This window comes from Kogia breviceps, chromosome 18 (genome assembly GCF_026419965.1).
Source record: "Kogia breviceps isolate mKogBre1 chromosome 18, mKogBre1 haplotype 1, whole genome shotgun sequence".
Lineage (NCBI taxonomy): Eukaryota > Metazoa > Chordata > Mammalia > Artiodactyla > Physeteridae > Kogia > Kogia breviceps.
Window position 1 is genome coordinate 16108571 of NC_081327.1, and position 12234 is coordinate 16120804.

At 43.8% G+C, this 12234-nt stretch overlaps 1 protein-coding gene across 2 annotated transcripts in view; it reads right to left on the reverse strand.

Annotated features, from left to right (window-relative positions):
* The window catches only part of CHST8 (carbohydrate sulfotransferase 8), a 124316-nt gene that overhangs the window by 81509 nt on the left and 30573 nt on the right, over positions 1 to 12234 (reverse strand). Inside the window, exon 2 of one of the 2 annotated variants that reach the window (XM_067018459.1) lies at positions 5762 to 5873. The exons of the other annotated variant lie outside the window; for it this stretch is intronic. The gene's annotated coding sequence lies outside the window, so the exon portion shown is untranslated. The remainder of the gene's footprint in view (positions 1 to 5761; positions 5874 to 12234) is intronic. 2 annotated transcript variants of the gene reach the window in all.

Genomic DNA, 12234 nt, shown 5'->3' on the forward strand with positions numbered 1-12234 from the left:
CAGACAGCTGTGAGTGGGGTGGCATGGAAGCCTCTCTGTTCCAGACATGCTCTGGCCCCCTCTCCCCCCGCCCAAGTCTCAGCCCCTGTAGACATCTGGTTCACCTCTTGTCCTGAATCGATCCTGCCCTGCCGGTCACCGCAAGCATAATCTCCACGTGCCCTCTAACACTGCCAAATGAATATTCACTTGTCCCGATCGCCGCCACTTGTTTTCCATCTGGTCTGATCAATGGCGCTCCTCTGAAGGAACTGTTCTCGCCAGAAGCATTGATCGACATCTGGGAAGCTGCCCGGCACGCATGGGGACAAGATGTGTCCTCCCGGCCATGACCAGCTCACCTCACCTGCAGACCACTGGCCCTGCGCTGGGCCAGGGCATCCACACAGCCAAAACTGGCTCTCAGCAACTGGCTCTCCTTTTGTGGATTCGGGGATCTTATGGGGCCACAGGAAGCCACGGAGCTGAGATCTGAGTTCTGTCCTGCTCAGGTCAGTCTCTACCCAGAGGAGCTCCCATCTGAGCTTTCTACCAGGTCCCCAAGCTGAGCCCTTTCCACCTTCCTCGTGGCTCAGGAAATGTCATTTCTCTTCTGTCTCTTCTCTGACAAACAGAAGGGATGCGAGCCCTTCTGTCAAGGGCCGTCAGACACATCCCTCACCGTCCCCCCCCCCACCCTGCCCCCAGCATCCTGTCCTCGGAAGCTGACCCAGGGCAGCTGCGCTCTTGTTCCTCATCTGTTCTCAACAGGTTTCGACGGTCAGCTCTGCAAGTCAGCTCAGGGATCCCTTCATTTCATTCACCCTCCAAGCCAAGCTGCCCTGACGGTCAGAGCCCTCGCCCCACTTTCTCTTACTGTCCCCCCACATTTCCTGGTTACAAACGCAACTGCCTAAGGACCTGCACTTTCAGCCACTGACACAGAATAGTACACAAAAGTGAGCCAATACATTTGGGTGGGGAAGGGGACTGTCCTACTGATACAAACCATATATAAATCTTACTTTTTGACCCAATTTGATTTTTTTTAAAAATAAATTTATTTATTTATTTATTTGGGGGCCGCGTTGGGTCTTCGCTGCTGCACGCGGGCTTTCTCTAGTTGCGGCGAGCAGGGGCTACTCTTTGTTTTGGTGCACAGGCTTCTCATTGCGGTGGCTTCTCTTGTGGCAGAGCACGGGCTCTAGGCTCACAGGCTTCAGTAGCTGCGGCTCCCGGGCTCCAGAGCGCAGGCTCAGTAGTTGTGGTGCACAGGCTTAGTTGCTCCGCGGCATGTGGGATCTTCCCCGACCAGGGCTCAAACCCGTGTCCCCTTCTTTGGCAGGTGGATTCTTAATCACTGTGCCACCAGGGAAGTCCCTCCCAGTTTGATTCTTTAAAATTCATTGTGAAACATTTCAGATAGACAAAAAAATATTAAAATAATATAAAGAACAACCAGTGCACTTACCCTTAGCTTAAAGAATAAAACAATTACCAATATTTGGAGTCTCTTTTGTACCCCTTCCTACTACTTAACCCCTCCCTCCCCCCTAGAGGTAACCACATGTGTTAAATATTTAATGAGCACCTACTATGTGCCTGGCACTGTTCTAGGCAATTAGGATCTATTGGTGAACAAAACAAACAAAGATCCTGCCCTTGTAGAATTATATTCCAACCAGGAGAGAGATAGTGCTACAAACATGATAAATGAGTAAATTATACATAACACTAGAGGGTGATAAACGCTATGGGGAAAAGAATAACAGCTGGGTGATAGGGATGGGAGAGCTGGAGGCTAGAGGCAGTCTCAAGACCTAAGCATGTGGGAGGAGGCCTCATTGAGAAGTGACATTTGAACCATGTGGATATCTAGGGAACAGTCTGTGCAAAGGCCCTGTAGTGGGAGCATTCCTGACTCCCAGTATGTTGCAAAGAAGTGAACATAAGGAAGATGAAATGAGATAAGGTAAAAGAAGTAATGAGGGGCCAATCATGTGGGCTGTTGAAAGGATGTTAGCTTTGACTCTGAGTGAAATGGGGGACAGTAGAAGGATATTATGACTTGGATTTCAGCAGGACCCCTCTGGTCATGTAGATAGGCAAGGGCAGAAGCAGGCGGGTCAGGGAACAGGCAACCATAATAATCCAGGTGAGCAATTTCAGCTATAACATGAAAATCTGCATCTGCCATTCTCATGAGAATCGGCACTCTTATTGTGATGTTGAAAATTATATGTTTTTACTTTGATGCTCTGATATCGATGTGTATCTCAGGTCCACTTGCTGAGCTTTTCTCATGTAAATATTCTGGATCCTGAGAAAACTGTAAGTTACTCTTTATGTCAAGTCTGGCCCTCCCAGCTGGTTTTCATACCTAGAAGTGCAGGAACCTCAGTTACCTGGTATATGTGAATGAAATGGAAATGAGATAATGAGACACATAGTGATGACTGGAAGGAGGGTGCTGGGGTGGCCAGGCTGCTTGGGTCCAAATCCCAGCTCCATCACTTACCAACTGTGTAGCCCTGAGCAAGTGACTTAAGCCCTATGTGCCTTGGTTTTCTCATCTGCAAAATGGGGGTAATAATGGTTACCTCCCAAAGTTGTTATAAGGACTAAATGGGAAGTGCCTGGCACACAGGGAGTGCTCCACCATGTTAGCGGCTGCTTTGGGGGAAGATGAACAGGGCTCCCCAAAGTGTTCCTCTCCTCAGGCAAATCCATCAACCTGGACCTGGAGAAACAACTCCCTCTAGCAAAGCCTGAATGACAGCAGGAAATGGGAGTTGTGGACGCTTCCAACGGGGAAGCTTTCTCAGGGGAAGTCCCTGAGAAATGTCTCAGGGACTCAGGCTAATAGGAAGACCCACAGAAAAATGTGATGCTCCTGGAAGGGGCTTCCATGAAACTGGCCCTTGAGCACTTCATCAAGAAGGGAAAATGAGCAGGCGTTCCAAGCACTATGCCTCTGCCCCCAGCACTGGCCTTGGGCTACCTCGACTGCATGTGTCATGAGGAGCAGTGGGGTTGGTATTTCTTTCAAAGTACGGTGTTTTTTGCAAAACTATTTCAATCATGTCTGCTGAGTATGCCAAACACTTCAGAATGATCAGTTTCGAAAGTCTGATGCAGTTGGTCTTTTCCCTGATGATTAAAAACATGGTAACAGGGGCTTCCCTGGTGGCGCAGTGGTTGAGAGTCCGCCTGCCGATGCAAGGGACACGGGTTCGTGCCCCGGTTCGGGAAGATCCCACATGCCGCGGAGCGGCTGGGCCCGTGAGCCATGGCCGCTGAGCCTGCGCGTCCGGAGCCTGTGCTCCGCAACGGGAGAGGCCACGACAGTGAGAGGCCTGCGTACTGCAAAAAAAAAAAAAAAAAAAAACATGGTAACAGTCTACCTTCAGCCTGTTTACTCACCAAGCATTTTTGACAATTTCAGTTCAGACCAAGAGAACCCAGTCTGCAATCCAAATTCAGAGAATTAAGAGAACAGCACGGCATCCAATGCATTGGGTTTGGGTGGGTGTTTTTGGTTGTTGTGAGGTGTTTTGGTTTTTTTGTTTGTTTTTACATAATTATTTTACTAGCAAGGTTGAAGTCTTCTAAAAACACAACTGGCAAATGCTGAAGCTTGGCAGGGAATGATGGAGTATATTCTGAAAATATTTGTGAGGTTTTCCCTTGTATTCACACACACACATACACACACACACACACACAGAGTCCTTGTCTTGAATTTGGCATTGCAAAAACACCCTTAATGGAAATCTAATATTATTTTCCAATTCAGCTCATTTACTTCGAAGAAATTTGACTCCAGTTCAGAGACATAATCAACTCTATTGGTCGTCTCCAAGGCTTAGGAAAACAGCATTTCCTCTCTGATCACCTCCTGAGCCATGGATCACACACACCTAGGTAGCTATGCATGGTTTCCTTTATCACCCATTCATCACAGCTAATAGCCAAATAATAGATCTGACCTTTTGCAAAACTTTTAGCCTGCCACCCTCCTAATGAATTCCTCGGGGCTATGTTCTCAGTTGCTTCACTAAGGCAAGGTCTGGCTGCCGTCAATGTAGTTTTCATGGGAATTTCCAGTAAGGTGAGAATCTGTATCCTTTAGGATTGCAAGAGTTTTGCACAGACTGGTGACAAGATCCTGATGATGCTAGTTTCTTTCATGTGAAGTAGAGAATGATGTTTTGCAGGAAAAAAAAAAAATTAGACCCACGGGTTTTAGAATACATTTCATGTGATCTTGGTCCAACATATTTTAAGATATGAGGGTGGTTTGGCATTGACAGCCCATATTTTCCAACGCCTCAAGGAAGGTGACCCCATCTTTGCAAGAGACAGAAATCTACCCTTGATATCAGCCTCATGTGTCATCATCGTCAGCTACCTCGAAAGGGACAAAGAAAGTAAAAACCTGAATCCTGACGCTCAGCTTGATTTGCAGATGGCAGTGGGACTTCCATGGCCAACAGCCAGAGGGTAGTGGGGCAGGCCCGGCATCCATCCTCACCCAGGCTCCAAGAAGCAGGAATGCGGCTGCGGGTTTGTTTCACACAGAAAGTCGTGAGCACAATGTACTGGCGCCTGTGGTGATGGAAATGATCTTACTTTGATTTCCAGCTTGTGTAGTGTTAGGACCAACTTCAGCTCTTGGAAAGGATAAAACTGAAGATGTAACAAGCTCACAGTCCCTTTTCTGTGCTACTCTCTAGTAAATACAAAAACCAAACTTTTCCTCAAAGCATATCCTCACTTTAAAACAGAAAACGCTTCTGTTTATGACATGTAATGGGAACCACATGGCAACATAAGCACACTATGACAGTCCACAATATTACACAAGTGTCACAGAGCAAAATCTCTTTTGTTCGAAATTCTGCAGAGCTCCACCCACCAGAATAATTGTGAAAAGCTTTCCTTTCTATAGTTTATGAAAATTATAGTTTTATGAATTTATAAAATCATAACTTTTATAAATTTATGATTATGAAAATATAATTTTATACTTTGAACCCTCCCCACAAAACACCTCTCGAATTAGGAAATATGCTTTTTCAAGCATTTCAAATCCTCCTCTCCCTCCCCAGATACTGATACACCTGCCTGAGCTTCACACCTGCCTGTCCGTCTTCCTCCCATCTCCCTGGAGAAGTGCTGCTGTCGACCACCACCGCTGGGGAAGGTGGTGAAACAACGCCACTTGTTTTCCAAGCCCTAATCGCTCAGACTTTCTTTCCCTCCTCACAAAGCCACAGCACCTCTTCCCCTCTTGGTTAGGACCAAGCCCCAACACCCAGCACGGTGGAGGGTGGAGTTCCCCGAGGCTGTGTGTCCTCCCACCCCATGATGAAGACCAGTGAAGGTTCTCAAAAGGAAGGCAGGGGTCTAAGCAGCATGCCTAGCATGGAAAACCCAGGGTCCCCAAGCTCTAAGCCTCGACCTATCCCCTGACAACAATCACTCAGATGCAGTTTAGTTAATTCCCCTCCACACCGTCTCTGGGCATGACTCAGCACTCATGGCAGCCTTCCTGCATACAATAGCAGAGGGCGCAGAGTGGTGGGCATGAAGGGACCTCAGAATCATCCTTTCTCAAGCAGAGCCAATTAAAACCAAGCGTCAGATTTGTTCTCTGACATGTGCAGGCTTATGGTCACTCTCATTCTTTCCCTCAGGTCCTGTTGTTTTAGGATGATATGAAGTAACTCTAAAAATGGCCAATATTTCTCCCCCGACACAAAGGCATAAATCACTACACCTTTGGTGCTTTCTCTGTGGTATCGATTCTTCTCAGATCGAAGGCAGATGGTTCCGATATGGCATCATCTAATACTCCCCCAGCTTGATTTATGGATTTCTTTGTGCGTTACCTGAACATAAACCAGCCTTGCGTTATTTCTTGCACACTTGTCAAATTAAGGTAAGATATTCTTGTTGACCTTTAAACCTAAAAAAATTAAATGTGCCTGAGACATTTTCCAGCATGCATAAAAATAAGCTGGGTCCTCAGATGCCAATTAAGAGGATGTAATTATGAAGGGGATCGTTGTCTGTGCTTCGGGTGATGATTTAATTTTAGTTTTAATGTGTTCACTCAATGGAGGAAAAGAAAATAAGGTGGTTACGAATAAGCTCGTGAAAGAGACGAGAACAATTTGGCACAATCTGTCCCTTAATTTACCAAAATGGGAAGGAGCAGGGGGAGCTTGGCACCCCAGCCTTCCAGAAGGAAGGAATGCTTCTTGAAAGGTGCGGAGAGAAGCAGCAGTGGCAAGAACCAAAATAGAGACAAGGAGGCCGTTTGCTGTGATGTTACCAAACAGAGTCAGCACCAGCCTTCAGGCTGTGCGAGGGTGTGAATTGGATCTAACTTTCAGCAGGGGAGGAAATTCCGCTTGGGCACTGCATTAAGGCTTTTTCTCCAACGCTGTTTTTCCCTCTGTCCTTGCCACAACCAGGCCCAGACCCAGGAAAAGGGTCTCTGGGCAACAACCACATGGGGCTGACTTTTGTCTGCCAGATAAAATGAATGCACCGTTCACCCTCCTTCTACAAACCCTACTCTTCAAGGCTGAACGATGTTGGCTGCACCTATGTGGTCTAGCCTCGGTATGTACAAACCTAGGAGTGCACACACACACACCTGTGACCACATATGGCCTAGCTCATGAGGCTGGCTTTGGCATGCCTGAGGGCCCTTTCAGAAAAATACCCACTTTAATCACTTACGAAGATAGTATGAAGGGTAAAAGACAAGAGTAGTAAAAATAACTATGATTACAACAATTTGGTAAGGGATACACCAGATAAAAAGATGTAAAATGTGACATCAAAACATAAAACATGGGGGATGGGGGGGGTAATAATGTTGAGTTTTACAATGGGATCAAAATTAAGTTGTTATTAACTTAAAATAGACTGTTATAGATATAAGTTGTTATGTGTAAGCCTCATGGTAACCACAAAGCAAAAACCTATAGTAAATACACAAAGAGAAAGAGAAAGGAATATAAGCATACCTGTAAAGAAAGACATCAAATCACAAATGAAGAAAGCAAGAGAAGATAGGAGCAGAGAGGAGCTATAAAAACAGCCAGAAAACGATTAATAAGCACATATCTATCAATAATTGCTTTAAATGTAGATGGACCAAATTCTCCGATCATAGAAAGGTGGTAGATTAAAAAAAACAAGACCCTATGTTGCCTACAAGAGACTCACTTTAGATGTAAGAACACACACAGACTGAAAGTGACAGGTGGAAAAAGATATTCCATACATATGGAAAACAAAAGAAAGCTGGAGTAGCTATACTTATATCAGACAAAATAGACTTTAAAACAAAGACGGTAGTAAGAGACAAAGAAGGGCATTACAGACAAAGGGGTCAATCAAACAAGAGACGTAACATTTGTAAATATTAATGGAAGCAGCTAAATATATAAAGCAAATATTAACAGACCTAAAGAGAGAAGTAGACAGCAATACAATAATAGTAGGGGACTTCAACACCCTACTTTCGACAACAGATAGATCATCCAGACAGAAAATCAATAAGGAAACCGTTGGCCTTAAATGACACATTAGATTATATGGACTTTGTGAAGTATGCTTACAGAACATTCCATCCAAAAGCAATAGATTACACATTCTTCTCAAGTGCTTATGCAACATTTTCCAAGATAGATCATATGTTGGGCCACAAAACAAGTCTTAATAAAAATAAGAGGGGGGCTTCCCTGGTGGCGCAGTGGTTGAGAGTCTGCCTGCTGATGCAAGGGACAAGGGTTCGTGCCCTGGTCCGGGAGGACCCCACATGCCACGGAGCAGCTGGGCCTGTGAGCCATGGCCGCTGAACCTGTGCATCCGGAGCCTGTGCTCTGCAATGAGAGAGGCCACAACAGTGAGAGGCCTGCGTACCGCAAAAAAAAAAAAAAAAAAAAAAAAAAAGAGAGAGGATTAAAATCATATCAAGTATCTTTTCTCACCATCATGGTATGAAAATAGAAATTCATTACATGAAGAAAACTGAAAAATTCACAAATGTGTGAAGATTAAACAACATGCTACTGAACAACCAAAGGGTCAAAGAAAAACATCAAAAAGAAATAAAAAATACTTGAGACAAATGAAAATGGAAATGTAACATATCAAAATTTATGGGATGCCCAAAAACAGTTCTAAGAGGGAAGTTCACAGCAATAAATGCCTACTCAAGAATAAAGAAAAGTCTCAAATAAGCAACCTAACTTCACACCTCAAGGAACTAGAAAAAGAACAAATGAAACGCAAAATTAGTAGAAGGAAGGAAATAGGAAAGATTAGAGCAGAAATAAATGAAATAGACACTAAAAAGACAATAGAAAAGATCAGTGAAACTAAGAGCTAGTTCTTTGAAAAGATAAACAAAATTGACAAACCTTTAGCTAGATTTACCAAGAAAAAAAGAGAGAAGGCTCAAATAAATAAAATCAGAAATGAAAGAGGAAACATTTCAACTGATACCACCGAAATACAAAGGGTCAGAAGAGACTATTATGAACAATTACACATCAATAAATTTGACAACATAGGAAAAAAATGGATAAATTTCTAGAAATATACAACCTATCAAGACTGAATCATGATGAAATAGAAAACCTGAACAGACTAATTATTAGTAAGGAGATTGAATCAGTAATCAAAAACTTCCTGACAAACAAGAGTCCAGGACAAGACACCCTCACTGGTGAATTCTACCAAACATTCAAAGAAGAATTAATACCAATCCTTCTCAAACTCTTCCAAAAGACAGAAGAGGAAGGAACTCTTCCAAACTCATTTTACAAGGCCAGCATTACCCTGATACAAAAACCAGACACGGATGCCACAAGAAAAAAAAAAAAAACTACAGGCCAATATTTCTGATGAACATAGATGCAAATATCCTCAACAAAACATTAGCATACCAAATTCAACAATACATTAAAAGAATCATATACCATAATCAAATAGGGTTTATTCCAGGGATGCAAAGATGTTTCAACGTCTGCAAATTAGTGTGATATACCACATTAACAAAATTAAGGATAAAAATCATATGATCATCTCAATAGATGAAAAAGCATTTGACAAAATTCAGCATCCATTTATGACAAAAACATTCAACAAAGTGAGTATAGAGGGAACATACCTCAACATAATAAAGGCCATATATGACAAGTTCACAGCTAACATCATACTTAATGGTGAAAAGCTGAAAGCTTTTCCTCTAAGATCAGGAAAAAGACAAGGATGCCCATTCTCGCTACTTTTATTCAACATAGTATTAAGTCCTAGCCACAGCAATTAGGCAAGAAAAATAAATAAATAAAAGGCATCCAAACTGGAAAGGAAGAAGTAAAACTGTCACTATTTACAGATGACATATTACATAGAAAACCCTAAAGACCCCAACAAAAAACTGTTGGGACTAATAAACAAGTTCAGCAGAGTTGCAGAATACAAAATCAACATGCAAAAATCTGTTGCATTTCTATACACTAATAATGAACAATCAGAAAGAGAAATTAAGGAAAACAATCCTATACAAATACATCAAAAATAGAATAAGAATAAATTTCATCAAAGAGGTGAAAGACCTGTATATTGAAAACTTGTAAGATACTAATGAAAGAAATTGAAAAAGACAGGGAAAAATGGAAAGATATACCATGTTCACGTACTGGAAGAATTAATATTGTTAGAATACTACCCAAAGCAATCTACAGATTCCAGGCAATCCCTATTAAAATCCCAATGACACTTTTTCACAGAAATAGAATAATCCTAAAATTTGTATGGCACCATAAAAGACAACAAATAGACAAAGCAATCTTAAGAAAGCAGAGAAAAGCTGGAGGCACCATAATCCCTGATTTCAAGCTATATTACAAAGCTATAGTAATTAAAACAGTGTGGGGTTGCCAGAAGAACAGATACATGGATAAATGGAACAGAATAGAGAGCCCAGAAATAAACCCATGCATACTTGGTCAATTAATTTATTACAAAGAAGCCAAGAATATATAATGGGGAAAGGAGAGTCTCTTCAGTAAATGGTGTTGAGAAAACCAGACAGCCACATGTCAAAAAAATGAAACTGAACCACTATCTTACATCATATACAAAAATTAACTCAAAATGGATTAAAGACCATAAGACCTAAAGCCATAAAACTAGAAGAAAACATAAGTTGTCAGCTCCTTGACATTGGTCTTGGCAATGATTTTTTGAATCTGACACTGAAAGCTAAAGCAACAAAAGTAAAATCACAGGGAAGGGTAAGCTGTGACGAAGTGATAGAGTAGCATGGACATATACACTACCAAACGTAGGGTGGATAGCTAGTGGGAAGGAGCTGCATGGCACAGGGAGATCAGCTAGGTGATTTGTGACCACCTAGAGGGGTGGGATAGGGAGGGTGGGAGGGAGGGAGACGCAAGAGGGAAGAGATATGGGAACAGATGTCTATGTATAGCTGATTCACTTTGTTGTAAAGCAGAAACTAACACACCATTGTAAAGCAATTATACTCTAATAAAGATGTTAAAAAAAAAAAGTAAAATCACAAGTACAGATAACAGATTGGTGGTTGCCAGAGGCAGGGGGTGGGGGGTGGGAGAAACAGTGAACTGTTTTGTGGGGCTTTTCTTTTTTTAGTTTAAATAAATTGAATTTTTAAAATACCCACTTAGGGACTTCCCTGGTGGTGCAGTGGTTAAGAATCTGCCTGCCAACGCAGGGGACACGGGTTCGAGCCCTGGTCCGGGAAGATCCCACATGCCGTGGAGCAACTAAGCCCATGTGCCACAACTACTGAGCCTGTGCTCTAGAGCCCACGAGCCAGAACTACTGAGCCTGCACACCTAGAGCCCGTGCTGTGCAACAAGAGAAGCCACTGCAATGAGAAGCCTGCGCACCGCAATGAAGAATAACCCCCACTCGCTGCAACTAGAGAAAGCCCGCGTGCAGCAACAAAGACCTAACACAGCCAAAATAAATAAATTTATTAAAAAAAATACCCACTTTACAACCAACCTCTAATTAAATCTATCCCCAAAGCTCACTAAAATAACAAAGGGATCCCATTGGTAACGCCCAGCTGCCTGTTAGAGCCCTCTGTCCCCATCCTGCTTCGGTATCTTGCGTGTATGCACACCAGCTGTCCCTGTCCCTCTCCTGCCTCTGCCCAAATGCCCCAACCCCTTCTCTCCTCACACCCAGCTCTGAGCTCCATAGCCCACCCAGCCCCTCTCACCTTCTACTCCCTTCTTTTCTTTGTTGTGGTAACTCTGCAATTTCCTGGGTAACCCTGTTCCCTCTTCCTCCAGGACCAATGGTATCTTTCTTCTTCTCATTACCCTGGCTACACAAAGGCATGGGAAACACCAGGAAGACAGAATTCTCCTTATGAGGCTGGGAGGAGGGGATGCTGAAGTGCTCGCCTGTTAAGAGATTGTTTCCCAGCCACATCCCTATGCAGGCGTCTGCATGTGTATGTGCGGGGACACACACACATACACGTGCTCACTTACCATGAAGGAGAGGAGACCCACATACTCTTGGGTCCCATGGGGTGTGAGGTGCTCAGTCCCAGAAACAAGTGCTCCATTTTAAGCCACGTGTCTAATTAACGTGGCCTATGTATCTGGGCGCTAATAGGTCCTTCCTGTCCTGCAGCCTATGGTGCTTAACCTCAGCCCCCTGGCCCGGGAGAAAGCCGGGTGAGGCAGAGGGGCTCTGACGCTCCAGCCAGGAGGGCTGAGGGTGGTCCAGGGGCTCATCTGCCCCAATCTGACCCTGTCCACCACCTCCCCAGGGCTGGGTAGGCCACTCAGAGTCCTCTTCAGGCAAACAAAGCTTACTGAGTGCAACCGTGTGCAAGTTCAGGTCCCTCCCAGAGCAGCACAGGTTCGGGAAGCACCTCTCAGAGGGCCTGCTTCTCCCAGAGCCACAGAGGAGAAGTCCTGCCTCTCCTTCCTGGGCTCTGGCAGCCTAGCTTCACCCTGGAAGAGGCTGTAGGACAGTGCTTAAGAAAAGCAATGCTTTTATCTTTTTCCTTCAGTTTTGCAGATCCCCAAACAATTCTTTCGATATGATGGTTCTGATTAGATTCCTAAAATATTTCCATTTGACATTTTTCTCTACTTTCATACCCATCTGTGTCTTAAACCCCTAAGAGTCAGCCAACTACGGCTCACAGGCCAAAAC